This window comes from Nilaparvata lugens, chromosome 5 (assembly GCF_014356525.2).
Source record: "Nilaparvata lugens isolate BPH chromosome 5, ASM1435652v1, whole genome shotgun sequence".
Lineage (NCBI taxonomy): Eukaryota > Metazoa > Arthropoda > Insecta > Hemiptera > Delphacidae > Nilaparvata > Nilaparvata lugens.
Window position 1 is genome coordinate 12140426 of NC_052508.1, and position 12533 is coordinate 12152958.

The 12533-nt window shown below is 35.3% G+C and overlaps 1 protein-coding gene across 1 annotated transcript in view; it reads left to right on the forward strand.

Moving 5' to 3' along the window:
- LOC111050266 (E3 ubiquitin-protein ligase znrf2) overlaps positions 1–12533 on the forward strand; it is a 69563-nt gene that overhangs the window by 35806 nt on the left and 21224 nt on the right. The window lies entirely within an intron of this gene.

Consider the following 12533-nt stretch of genomic DNA (forward strand, 5'->3'; position numbering starts at 1 on the left):
TGTATTCTATTAAATAGAAATTTTATTGAGATAAAAACACTTAATTCCACTAATGCAATAATTTATCCATACTTTCAGCTTGATAGACATAGGCCTACTCCATTCAGTGATAGAGCTATTGATAAATTCATCTCAACCAAAATTACTCAATAGCCTGTATTAGAATCAAAGGAGAGGTAAATCAAAGATAAACCAAATTAAATGTAACTCTTTTTTAGGAAAGAGGCTCCCACAAACTTGATCACAATAAATCTGTGGTACAAAGAAACTCATCAGGAGAATGTTTTTTAGTTAGGTAAAACCTTTAATATTATGTTATGGACAGTTCCAACACTTTTCATTTATTTTTAATTTATTAGTTAAAAAGTTATTCTTTTACACACTTTATTTACACTGTTCTTCCACACTCTAATTACACTGTTATTTCACATTTCATTTACACTGTTCTTTTACACTTTAATTATATTTTCCACTCACACTTTATTCACACTGTTCTTTTACACTTTACTAAAACCGTTGTTTTGTAGAATTGAAGTTATTTCTTCTTATCGCTCGTATCCATTTTCGTTTCAAAGTTTCATCTTTCGAAAAAGAAAATATTGTACGGAAACTTCTGGAGTCTTGTTATAATTCCCGTAACAATTAGGTAAACAACAGTATCCCATGATTTACAACCCCAAATTCATCATTACTTTCCACAAACGAGTATTAGAAGAATGATAAACAAACCATATTTATTGAAATGGAAGACCGTAAAAATTGAATTTATAATTCCAATTTTGTTGATTACCATATCAGATGTGATAACAAGCATCAGCGCCCTTATTTCGCTTGCTTACCGCCAGTAGATCATCCATCTACATGTGATGACGTCATAGTTTATTAGAGCTTCAGTTGTGAGGCCTGAAGTAATAGTAGGTATTGGTTTTACTCGACTAATTGATTATTTTTGGAGGATTATTGAATTTTTGTATCCATTATGAATTACTATAAATATCGGGGCACCGAGCTTCGCTCGTTATTTTTATTTATTGATAAACAGAACACAGTTCTCTAAAATGATCGTGTTTATATTCCACAGCTGGCTATACGTCATCTTATGAATTTCGGGGATGCGATATTTTGATTTTTCACATACTCGCTTTTTTACTATCCACAGCTGTTCCAGCCAAGGATGAAGAATTTTCCTTTTAATGTCGTTCAGCGAGTTTTCTCAAGGATGAGACCTAGTGCAATCGAATCGTTATATTATAAACCTGCTATGTTCCAAATTTCGTGGAATTCGTTAGAGATCCGTTAAACCGTTTAACCGTTTTCGAGATCCGTTAAACATAAATAACCAGATATAAAAATAGCCAGATACTAGTAGTTCTGTGAACAGTAGACCTCGCGCTCAGTGAGTTACATTACCTGTTGTTATGTTTTCTCAAAAATTAATAAATAATTTATCAATTAAAAATGTCTAGAAAAACTCCTAAATAAACATAGATCTTTCTGTCCTATATCGTACCGTGACGTGTCGTCCCGGAATGTGATTGTGAGCGCTGTTATCAGGTCTGGCTGCAACTGTCTACAACGTTGATGGAAACATACAATTTTCAAGATGTTCGATATTTTTGAACGGGTAGTATTATAGTCAACTGTCTACTAACATTGATGGAAAGATACATTTTCAAGATGTTGATAAATTGTCAACAGTCAATTCCTGTTGACAATGAATCCCATGCTATTGAATAACATAGAAATGCTTATAAAAACGCTATAGAATAGCATCGAAAGCATGCTCCAATCAGTGAGTAAATGTTTCATATTTTTTACAATTAATCAAGTCTGCAGGTTGTAATATTAGAAGTCTGCGGGGTTGAACATATTCATGTTCCATCATAGAATATCGTATTTATTCATGACCAATTTTCTTCCAGATTTTTATTGCATTTTTCCGAGCTACGTGATTACATTCTCATTTTAAGCTCTTCATATAATTTATTTATCTACGTCTACGGTTTAAACTATCATACTGTAATGATCCATTTCTATCGTAAAAATATACAAACACTACTATTTTATGCTCTACCTTTTTTATTCTAGTTCTCATTTCAACAAGGTTGAAACCATCATAATTACATAATCAAGATTCATCATGAAATAATACATTTATACATGACCAGATTTCTACCAGTCTTCATTACTGTATTATGAAAACAGAAAGAAAGATTTCTACCAGTCCTCATTACTGTATTATGAAAACAGAAAGAAACTCTGGGTGTTCAGAAATAGTTTTTCTGTTTTTCGTGATGAAGAAGTGGATTATATGAGTAGGGGTGGGAGTGTACTTTGGTTGGGGGGGGGGGCGGCTGTTTGAGTCTAGATGACTGCAGCAGGCAAGCAAGTGCATTTAGGGTTGCCATTTTAGAATTTGCCATAATTGTCGCAGGTTTTCCGGTTGGCTTGTCGGCGCTTTGGTCGATTGTTTCGCGACATGACAATCGGCTAGGTACCGAACCGACTACTACATTCACGTTGAACTGGCAGCGTTGGTTAAATGGGAAGTGGTGTATTGTTTTTCGTATGCAATGATGCTGACTGGAGTGTGTAATGTTGCCATCCTGGCGCCTGGTACTACCGGCTTCCTTCTCATTCTCGTCCTCCTCCTCCTCCTCCTCATCTTCCTACCTCTTTCTCTTCCTCTTCCTCATCTCCTCCTCCTACCTATTTCTCTCCCTCTTCCTCATCTCCTCATCCTCGTTTTCATCTTGTCTCCTCTCTTGTTCTTTCTTATCCATATTCTACTTCCCAACCACCTAATAAATCTTATCCATTTTTCCCACATCCTTCTCTGTCATTTTTAATCTCCTTATCCTTCTGATCCTCCATACCCATATTCTCCTTCTTCTGTCACTTATCCTGTTTCTTCTCATTTATATTGTTATCCTCCCACTCCTCATTCTCCTCCTCTTTCTCTTTCTTGTCCTTCTTAATTATCCTATTTCTTGATTTTCCCTCTGCTTTTCAATTATCCTTCTTCTCATAATAGTTGATAATTTCACGTTTTTCTTTCTATAGTTCTTCTACTATTCCTCATGTGCCTGCTTTTCTTCTTCATTTCTCTTGCTTTACTCCTTCTTTAGCTAAACCATTTTCTTGTTGTTTTTTTTATTTGACTAATTTTCTTAGTTTGCCTTTCCATTCCTCTCTTTTCTTACTCACTTCTCCTCTCTCTCTCTCTCTCTCTGTTTTTCTGTTACCTATACTTTTCTTGCGCCACCTTCTTCATCTTTTTCTCCTTCTACACTTCCTTCTCATCCATATTCTTATTCTCTGCCTTCTCATCCGTACTGCCCTTCTCCTCCTTATCCATATTCTACCTCTCTTTCTTTCCATATTTTATTCATATTATCCTTCTCCTCATTCTCATCCATATTATCGTTCATGTATTCGTCGTTCTCCTGTCCATTCTAATCCATATACTACTTCTCCTTCTCATCTGTATTCTCCTGCTCTACCTCTTCCACTCCTCTTCTACACTTCCTCCTTCTGCTCCTGCTCCTCCTCCACCTCCTTATCCTTCCACTTGTCATTCTCCTCTGTCTCCTCATTCTCCCCTTTCTCCTTCTCCTCCTCATCACCCTCCTTCTCATCCTCATCTACACCTCTTCCTCCTTCTCATCCACCTCCTCCTCCTCTTCTTGTCATATTCCTCCTCATTCTCATTTCCTCCACCTCCTACTCATCATCCTCTTCCTCCTCCTCGTCCACCTCTCCTCCACTTCCTCCTCCTCGTCCACCTCCTCCTCCTCATTACTATTTGCACGATCGATCAGGTGGTACTCTTTTTAGCGTCAACCGTTTTCCTGTTTGTAACACGAATGTTCCCTCCCCCTCCCCACCATCTGAATGATGTCACCGAGCAATTTGCAATTTTTTTCATTTGAGTGCTGAACTTCGGTTCTTACTGGAGTATTTTTCCAGGCTCCCGTGACTGACTGATTTGTATGAATAATAAATAATCCATGTCGGCTATGTCAAGGTAGTTTCAACAGAGGTATGGAACTGTGGTTCATCCAAAAATAATCTATTATTGCAGCGGTTTCAAATTGTTGCTTTGGGAAGATACGTATTGTGGACTACCGCTGAAGCCGATATTATTAGATTGTTTCATCAATTTTGAGCCGAATCTAAAAGAAGTCGATATTCAAAACGAAATTAAGTCTGTGAAAAGGCTAAAAATAAACTTTCTACTGGTAATATTTTTCAAAGTTTTTCGATTTGTATATCATGAAGCTATCAAAATGAAATGTTTCTCAGGAAAACATTTTTTTCCGATCATTACTTTTGAGATATAAGCGCCTAAAGTTTGAATTTTTGGGACAGGACATTTCAAATTCGGTGAGCGATAAATCCATGAGATTTAGAGGATAGATTCTCCATGGTATTGTTGATCTAGTAAAACAAAAATTTTCTGGAAATATTGATTTTTGAGAAAGTTATTCAATTTACCAAAAATAATTCAACTAAAAGTTATTTTTGCCCATTTTTAGTAAATTGAAAACTTTCTAAAAAATTGATATTTTCAGAAAATTTTTGTTTTATTAAATAAACAATACCATGAAGAATCTATCCTCCAAATCTCATGGATTTATGTCTCACCGAACTGGGAATGTTCTGTCCCAAAATTGAAACTTTTGGCGCTCATATCTCAAAAAGTAATGACCGGAAAAAAATGTTTTCCTACAGATACCTTGAAAAGTGACCATTTCTGCACTGATTGCAGGCCGCAAAGAATCACTTTTCCGCACTAGTGCGCAAAGTGAGTACTTTGCATACTCCAGATTTGCAGCATGACAACGCAAAATAGTTAGTAGGTTATATGGAGCACCAGTGCAGCAAAATCAAAATTAAGTTGGTAACTGCACTCATAGTGAGGCCCACGTTATAATGGCAGTGGAGAACAGTGTTGCCTTGCCATTATGTGCCTTGATTATAGTCATTTCAATGCTTACATAACATAAACCCCCTTCAAGCAGTCAGATAAATTTTCAATTGAATTACTAATCATTATAATTCATTTATTATTATTCAATTTTAAATAAATTAAGGTTTTTAATTATAATAAAACTACACAGAAAAACATTTGATGGATTTCAGGGAATTTTACCCATAATTACCCACTTCTCATATTCAATGGTAACTTTAGGAAAAATTTAATGTGAAATACATGCGCAAAGTTTGTTTGCTGCACTCAAGAAACCATTCTGCGTAAACGTTTCTTTTGGTGCAGCAAACTGTCACTTTGCGCACTAGTTGCACAAATAACTATTTCCTGAGAAACCTTTTTCATTTTGATAGCTTCGTGATATACAAATCAAGAAACTTTGCTAAATATCACCAGTAGAAAGTTTATTTTTAGCCTTTGCACAGCCTTAAGCAGGATCTAAAATTAGTCGATATTCATTGAATCTAAATTAATGTTATGTAATTGAATTGAATTAAATTAATTTCATATTCATTAAAACTAAATTAATAACAAAATACCTGCATCAATAGCTTATTAAAACATATAATTAAAATTCAACAATAGAGTAACCTTGAATTGAACAGAGGGAGAGAGCTGTCATCTGTCTCATTACCTAGGCACAAACCTAGAGCTCATGTGGCATCATCCTCAAGATAAATGATGTTTAATATTAGATGATCTATTCATGTAATATTAATATGTGAACGTGTCCTTAAAAATCATCAATAGTTAGAGTAGCTTTGAATAGAGTAAGAGGGGGACATTAGGAATAATGCTCAGCTCGGAAAATTGGGTTTGGAATATTCATTTATTGTATACTAGCAGGTAACCCGTGCTCCGCAAGGGTCCATTTTGAAACTTGATAAACTGAAAACTTGACTGCGTGGAATATTGTAGAGCTCCTCAGTTAATTAAGAAACTGTATGCAAAATTTAAAGTTGATATCAGTCCAGTATTTGAGACGTGATGATGCGTCAAACATAATTTTCCTATCCCGTACGTGCATAAGCCAGTTCTTTCCTTTATTATAGTATAGATAAATTCTTCAACTTGATACTAACATAATAAAGTGACATAACTCAAATCTTGTTCAGCAACCTTCCTCAACTTGATGTCAACCTGACGAAATTGGACTGGTTATTAATTTAGTTACCAATTTTAACCATCTGTTTCGAAGAGGTAGTCTCTCTAGATCAATGTACCTAGAATACGTATTCTAGGTACCTTGTTCTAGATTATAGTTCTATATCAACATACCTATGTATTCATGTCCCATGAATCAAATTTCAACATTAATTCTGAAGAAATCTGGAAGGAAAATTTAAATTCGGGCTTCGAGGTGCACGAGATTGATATTTCTAGAATCTATGTGTAAAATTTGAAGATCTAAATCATTCCCGTTTTTCCGGTATGTAATCCACAAGTTGGCATGTTTTGATGCGAACAAACACAACCCCACTCTCTCCTATTATACAGGGTGTTTCAGAAGTAGTGTCGAGAATTTTAGGGTATTGTACCTGGATGCTAGGAGACTACAAATGTCATATTTGAAGTGTCCAAAACTCAGCGGTTATCCTTATAGCTGCCATTTTGTTTTTTTCACTTAAAAATTTTTATCTCAAGAACGAAATGTTGTATTGATCTGAAATTTGGCATGAATATTTATGCTATAAAGACTCAACTATAAAAAAAAAAAAAATTTTTCGTTGAAATTTTTCAAAATGGCGGCCATTTTAAATTTTTGATGGCGAATATCTCGAAAACCGTCCATTTTACAGAAAATTTACAAGAGACAAAAAAGTTAGCAAATTTTTTCACGATTCCAATGATACCTAATTTATTAAGATTGGTCGAAGAATAACAGAGAAATTAATTTTTTTCGTACTGCATGCATGACCACTTTTCACCATTTAAAGATCAATATTAATTTTTTTTATAATTTCATGAAAACCGTTCTTATTACAGAAATATACAAGAAGAACTTTCCTCCAAATTTTATTTTACATTGAAAAATATTAATTTCACTCAAATCGGTTCACTGATACTAATGCAGCAATTGCTCAAAATGCCGTCCTTCAACTTGATTACACAGTCTGCACCTTTCAATCATGGACCGTCGAACTGCTATAAAAGCATTTTCATCATCTTGAATGGCACCTGCTGCAGCAACCACTCTTGCCACAAGGTCTTCTTCGTTTTCTACTGGCGTGCTGTAAACAAGGTCTTTCATATGGCCCCAGAAAAAAAATCTAAAGCGTTGAGGTCAGGTGAACGTGCGGGCCACGGTACTGGTCCACCCCGCCCAATCCACCGCTGACGATAGGTCATGTTCAGAAAGTCCGTAACAACATTTCCGAAATGAGCAGGGGCACCATCATGTTGAAACCAAATATTATATCTGTTTGCAAGAGGCACATCTTCCAAAAGTTCTGGTAGTATGTCTCTTAAAAAAGTAATGTACGTGGGAGAATTCAGACGATTAGGAAGAATGTATGGTCCAATCACGCGATTACCTAAGATACCCGCCCAAACATTCAGCGAAAATCTATGCTGATAACCACGCACTTTGACCTCATGAGGATTGTCTAAGGCCCAGACGTGACTGTTGCGAGAGTTGAAGATTCCTTCTCTTGTAAAGCTGGACTCATCGGTAAATAACACATTTTCCAGAAAATTTGGTTGGATAATGTCTTGCTGAAGAAACCAACGGGCACAGTTTACTCTTGGCTCATAGTCGCGTTCAACCAATGAGTGAACTTTTTGAAAGCGGAAGAGGTGAAGTCTTTCCTTGTTTAGTACACGCCACACAGAAGAAGCACTTGAATTGATTTGCTTTGCAACTGCTCTCGTACTCGTTCTAGGATTGAAATCGAATTTCTGCAATACTTCCTCTTCAAAAGCAACATTTCGAACTGCTCGAGGCCTACCAGCAATTACCCTGTTCCGTTCAAATGAACCAACTTCTCTCAGCCGATTGTGAGTTCTTGTGAACACCTTGTCGGAAGGGAGACGGCGGTTTGGAAATGCAGCTGCATACATTCTTCTTGCTTCGGTCGCATTGCCAAGAGCTGCTCCATACATGAAGTGAATATCGGTGTACTCCAGCGAACTAAATTCCATTACAATAATTAAATATTTGTGTAGAAGCAACGTAAGAAAATATTGAAACTGGAAATTTAAGATAGAAATAAGACCTAGGAAACGTGAGACTAAGAAATAGGAAGCACTACATCTGGTTCTTTACTTTTAATGAAACAACAATACTTTTACAAGACAAACATTATCATCTGAAAACCATTGTAAAATCATCTGTTTGCCCATATGGAGCCATACCGAGTTTCAAAGCTTCATCTTAAATACATCTGGAATTAAAAAATTAATATTGATCTTTAAATGGTGAAAAGTGGTCATGCATGCAGTACGAAAAAACTTAATTTCTCTGTTATTCTTCGACCAATCTTAATAAATTAGGTATCATTGGAATCGTGAAAAAATTTGCTAACTTTTTTGTCTCTTGTAAATTTTCTGTAAAATGGACGGTTTTCGAGATATTCGCCATCAAAAATTTAAAATGGCCGCCATTTTGAGAAATTCCAACGAAAAAATTTTTTTTTATTTTTTATAGTTGAGTCTTTATAGCATAAATATTCATGCCAAATTTCAGATCAATACAACATTTCGTTCTTGAGATAAAAATTTTTAAGTGAAAAAAACAAAATGGCAGCTATAAGGATAACCGCTGAGTTTTGGACACTTCAAATATGACATTTGTAGTCTCCTAGCATCCAGGTACAATACCCTAAAATTCTCGACACTACTTCTGAAACACCCTGTATAGATAACACTATAATCATAATACAATTATGACATTGGAGGAAAAACTAGGCTGAGCCTGTACTATTTCTCTCCAAACATTTTGATAAAATGTTAATGTTGTCCAAAAGTTAATGTTATGTAATCACACACTGCATCGTCACTTGATTTTCGGTCCAGGAATAATGATAAATATCAATTAAATATCATATTATCTAGTCATATAATACTGGTATGTGGATATGTTAGTAATCATAATCAAATATACGGTAGTAGTTCCATATGAAGCCAGAGGTAACATTAGAAATCGCTCCTGTCAGGAGGGATCATGTCACGAAATTGATTGTATGCAACATCTGATGTGAGCTGTCAACTTGAAGCAAACCTTACCCGAATTTAGGAACATCCAGTTTTCGTTTTCTAGGGGCGGTTGAGGGATTTTGGGGGGAGGGGAGACTGTCTGTAACATTTAGTGCTTGTCAGAGAGTGTATAGAGAGACTGTCGCAGCATTCCTTATAAGAGTAACACATCAGTGGAACAATTGAACAATTGTGTCTGTGAGATTTAGTGCTTGGCAGAGAGTGTATAGAGAGAAACTGGCTCAGCATTTCTTATAAGAGTAACACATCAGTGGAACAATTGAAACTATGCTGCTAAAGTTATTATTGAACATTTATAAAAATATATAACGTTCTTGAATTTATAAATAAACTCCTCTGGATGTGTCGTCCTATATCCAAAGAAATTATGATGATTATATAAGTCTGAGGTGAATTCTACAGTAGAAGATTTCACTAGATATAGATGTTTAAATCAAAAATCATATTCATTATTGATTGATACAATCAGTACATCATCAAAATGATAGGGAGAAAACAAATCAGGTAACCTTGTGCTATTCCTCTCCCAAATTTAGATAAGGTTACACATAGTCCGAAATAGATTAAAGCCGGGTTTACACCAAATGTTATTAACAAAATGTTAATAACTTAATCCTTATAGATTATATTAGATTGAACGGAACTTGACAAACACACATGTTCATCATGTGTATAATAAGATATGTTCAATCTAATAGAATCTGTAAGGATTAAGTTAATAACATTTTGTGATTAACTTTGGTGTAAACGCAGCTCAAGCTTGTAGTTGTTCACTTCACAACATTTTCAGTCCTTAATTATTTTTACAAAGTAGATTTTTAAATTTAGATGCTTCAAAACCAAACATAGAAGAAATATTTCACATTATTATCACTAAAAAAGGAAATTTTCTAAATATTCACATATTAAAGAAATAATTTTGCAGGACCAAAAAACAAACTTAATATTCTGATAAAATTATTCACTCATGGTTAGTGATATTTACATTCACTGATAGTGTTCCTATTTAATAACGACGATGATTGTCAATGTCAACTAATACTGACGGTTGTAAGTGAATCGGTGAGAGGTGGTGCTTGGTGGCGCTAGCTCTTCTCCACAACAGGTGCGCGGAAGAGTGGGTAGATTTGCGCGATTACTGCGCATGCGCGGATCGATTTTGATTTCGGGGCTCTGCAGCGCGGAGCTAGAATAACAGCTGCATGTCGTCGGTGGAGCGTTCGTCCGTCCGGTCTCTTGTGCGGTTCCCGCGCGGTAACTAGCGGCTCGCGAACCTAGCTCAAATTTTGTTCGATGTGTGTTGGTTCTCAAGTAGAAAACATGAATTTTGACTTTAGTTAGGTCTATAAAGTGGGCTTTAGTTAGGTCTATAAAGTGCATAGATTGTAGGTTGGGTATAGTCGTACTACATGAAATGTCGGATTTGTGTTTGTTCTAATATAAAAAATACGCATTTTGTTTTTATTTAGGTCTATAACGTACATAGGGTTTAGTTACAGTCCTGATACGTGAACCTATCTGAAATTTTGTTCGATCTGTGTTGGTTCTAATGCAAAAAAACGCATTTTGTTTTGAGTTGGACCTATAACGTACATAGGTTGTAGTTACAGACTTGCTACGTGAACTCAGCTGAAATTGTCGAATCTGTATAGTTTTTTATGTCATCAAAATACCTATTTTGTTTTTATTCAGGCCTATAACATTCATAGTTTGTAGTACGACTACGAGAATATCCTTACAGGTTACAGCTATTTAATAGTGAATAGTGTTGCAAATCAAGCTGAAATTGTCAGATCTGTTAGTTCTGATATCATGAAAATACGAAATTTGTTTTTATTCAGGCCTATAACATACAAAGGTTGTAGTTACAGTCTTGCTACGTGAACCTAGCTGAAATTGTCGGATCAGTGTCGGTTCTAAAGTTATAAAAATTCCTATTTCTTTCTTATACAGGTTCATAACATACATAGGTTGTAGTTATAGTCTTGCTACGTGACAACCAAGCTAAAATTGTCTGATCTGTGTTGGTTATTATTCAATCAAAATAGCTATTTCGTTTTTATTTAAGTCTATGACATCCATAGGTAATAGTTGCGGCTACGAGACGCTTCTCACAACACGTCTTGCTACGAGAAGCAAACTGAAATTGTTTCTTATGTCATCGAAATACCTATTTTGTTGTTATTCAGGCCTATAACTTACATAGGTTGTAGTAAGGCTACGAGAATATCCTTACAGCTTTGTAATAGTGAATAGTGTTGCAAATCAAGCTGAAATTGTCGGATTTGTGTCGGCTCTGACATCAACAAAATACTTATTTTGTTTTTAGTTAGGTCTTTAACATACATAGTTTGTAGTAAGGCTACGAGAATATCCTTACAGCTTTGTAATAGTGAATAGTGTTGCAAATCAAGCTGAAATTGTCAGATCTGTTAGTTCTGATATCATGAAAATACGAAATTTGTTTTTATTCAGGCCTATAACTTACATAGGTTGTAGTAAGGCTACGAGAATATCCTTACAGCTTTGTAATAGTGAATAGTGTTGCAAATCAAGCTGAAATTGTCGGATTTGTGTTGGTTCTAATGCAAAAAAACGCATTTTGTTTTGAGTTGGACCTATAACGTACATAGGTTGTAGTTACAGACTTGCCATGTGAACTCATCTGAAATTGTCGCATCTGCATCGTTTCTTATGTCATCGAAATACCTATTTTGTTGTTATTCAGGCCTATAACTTACATAGGTTGTAGTAAGGCTACGAGAATATCCTTACAGGTTACAGCTATTTAATAGTGAATAGTGTTGCAAATCAAGCTGAAATTGTCGGATTTGTGTTGGTTCTAATGCAAAAAAACGCATTTTGTTTTGAGTTGGACCTATAACGTACATAGGTTGTAGTTACAGACTTGCCATGTGAACTCATCTGAAATTGTCGCATCTGCATCGTTTCTTATGTCATCAAGATAAGAATTTTGTTTTATTTAGGTCTATAACATACATAGGTTGTAGTTACAGACTTGCTACGTGAACTCAGCTGAAATTGTCGAATCTGTATAGTTTTTTATGTCATCAAAATACCTATTTTGTTGTTATTCAGGCCTATAACTTACATAGGTTGTAGTTACAGACTTGCCATGTGAACTCATCTGAAATTGTCGCATCTGCATCGTTTCTTATGTAATCGAAATACCTATTTTGTTGTTATTCAGGCCTATAACATACATAGTTTGTAGTAAGGCTACGAGAATATCCTTACAGGTTACAGCTATTTAATAGTGAATAGTGTTGCAAATCAAGCTGAAATTGTCGGATCAGTGTCGGTT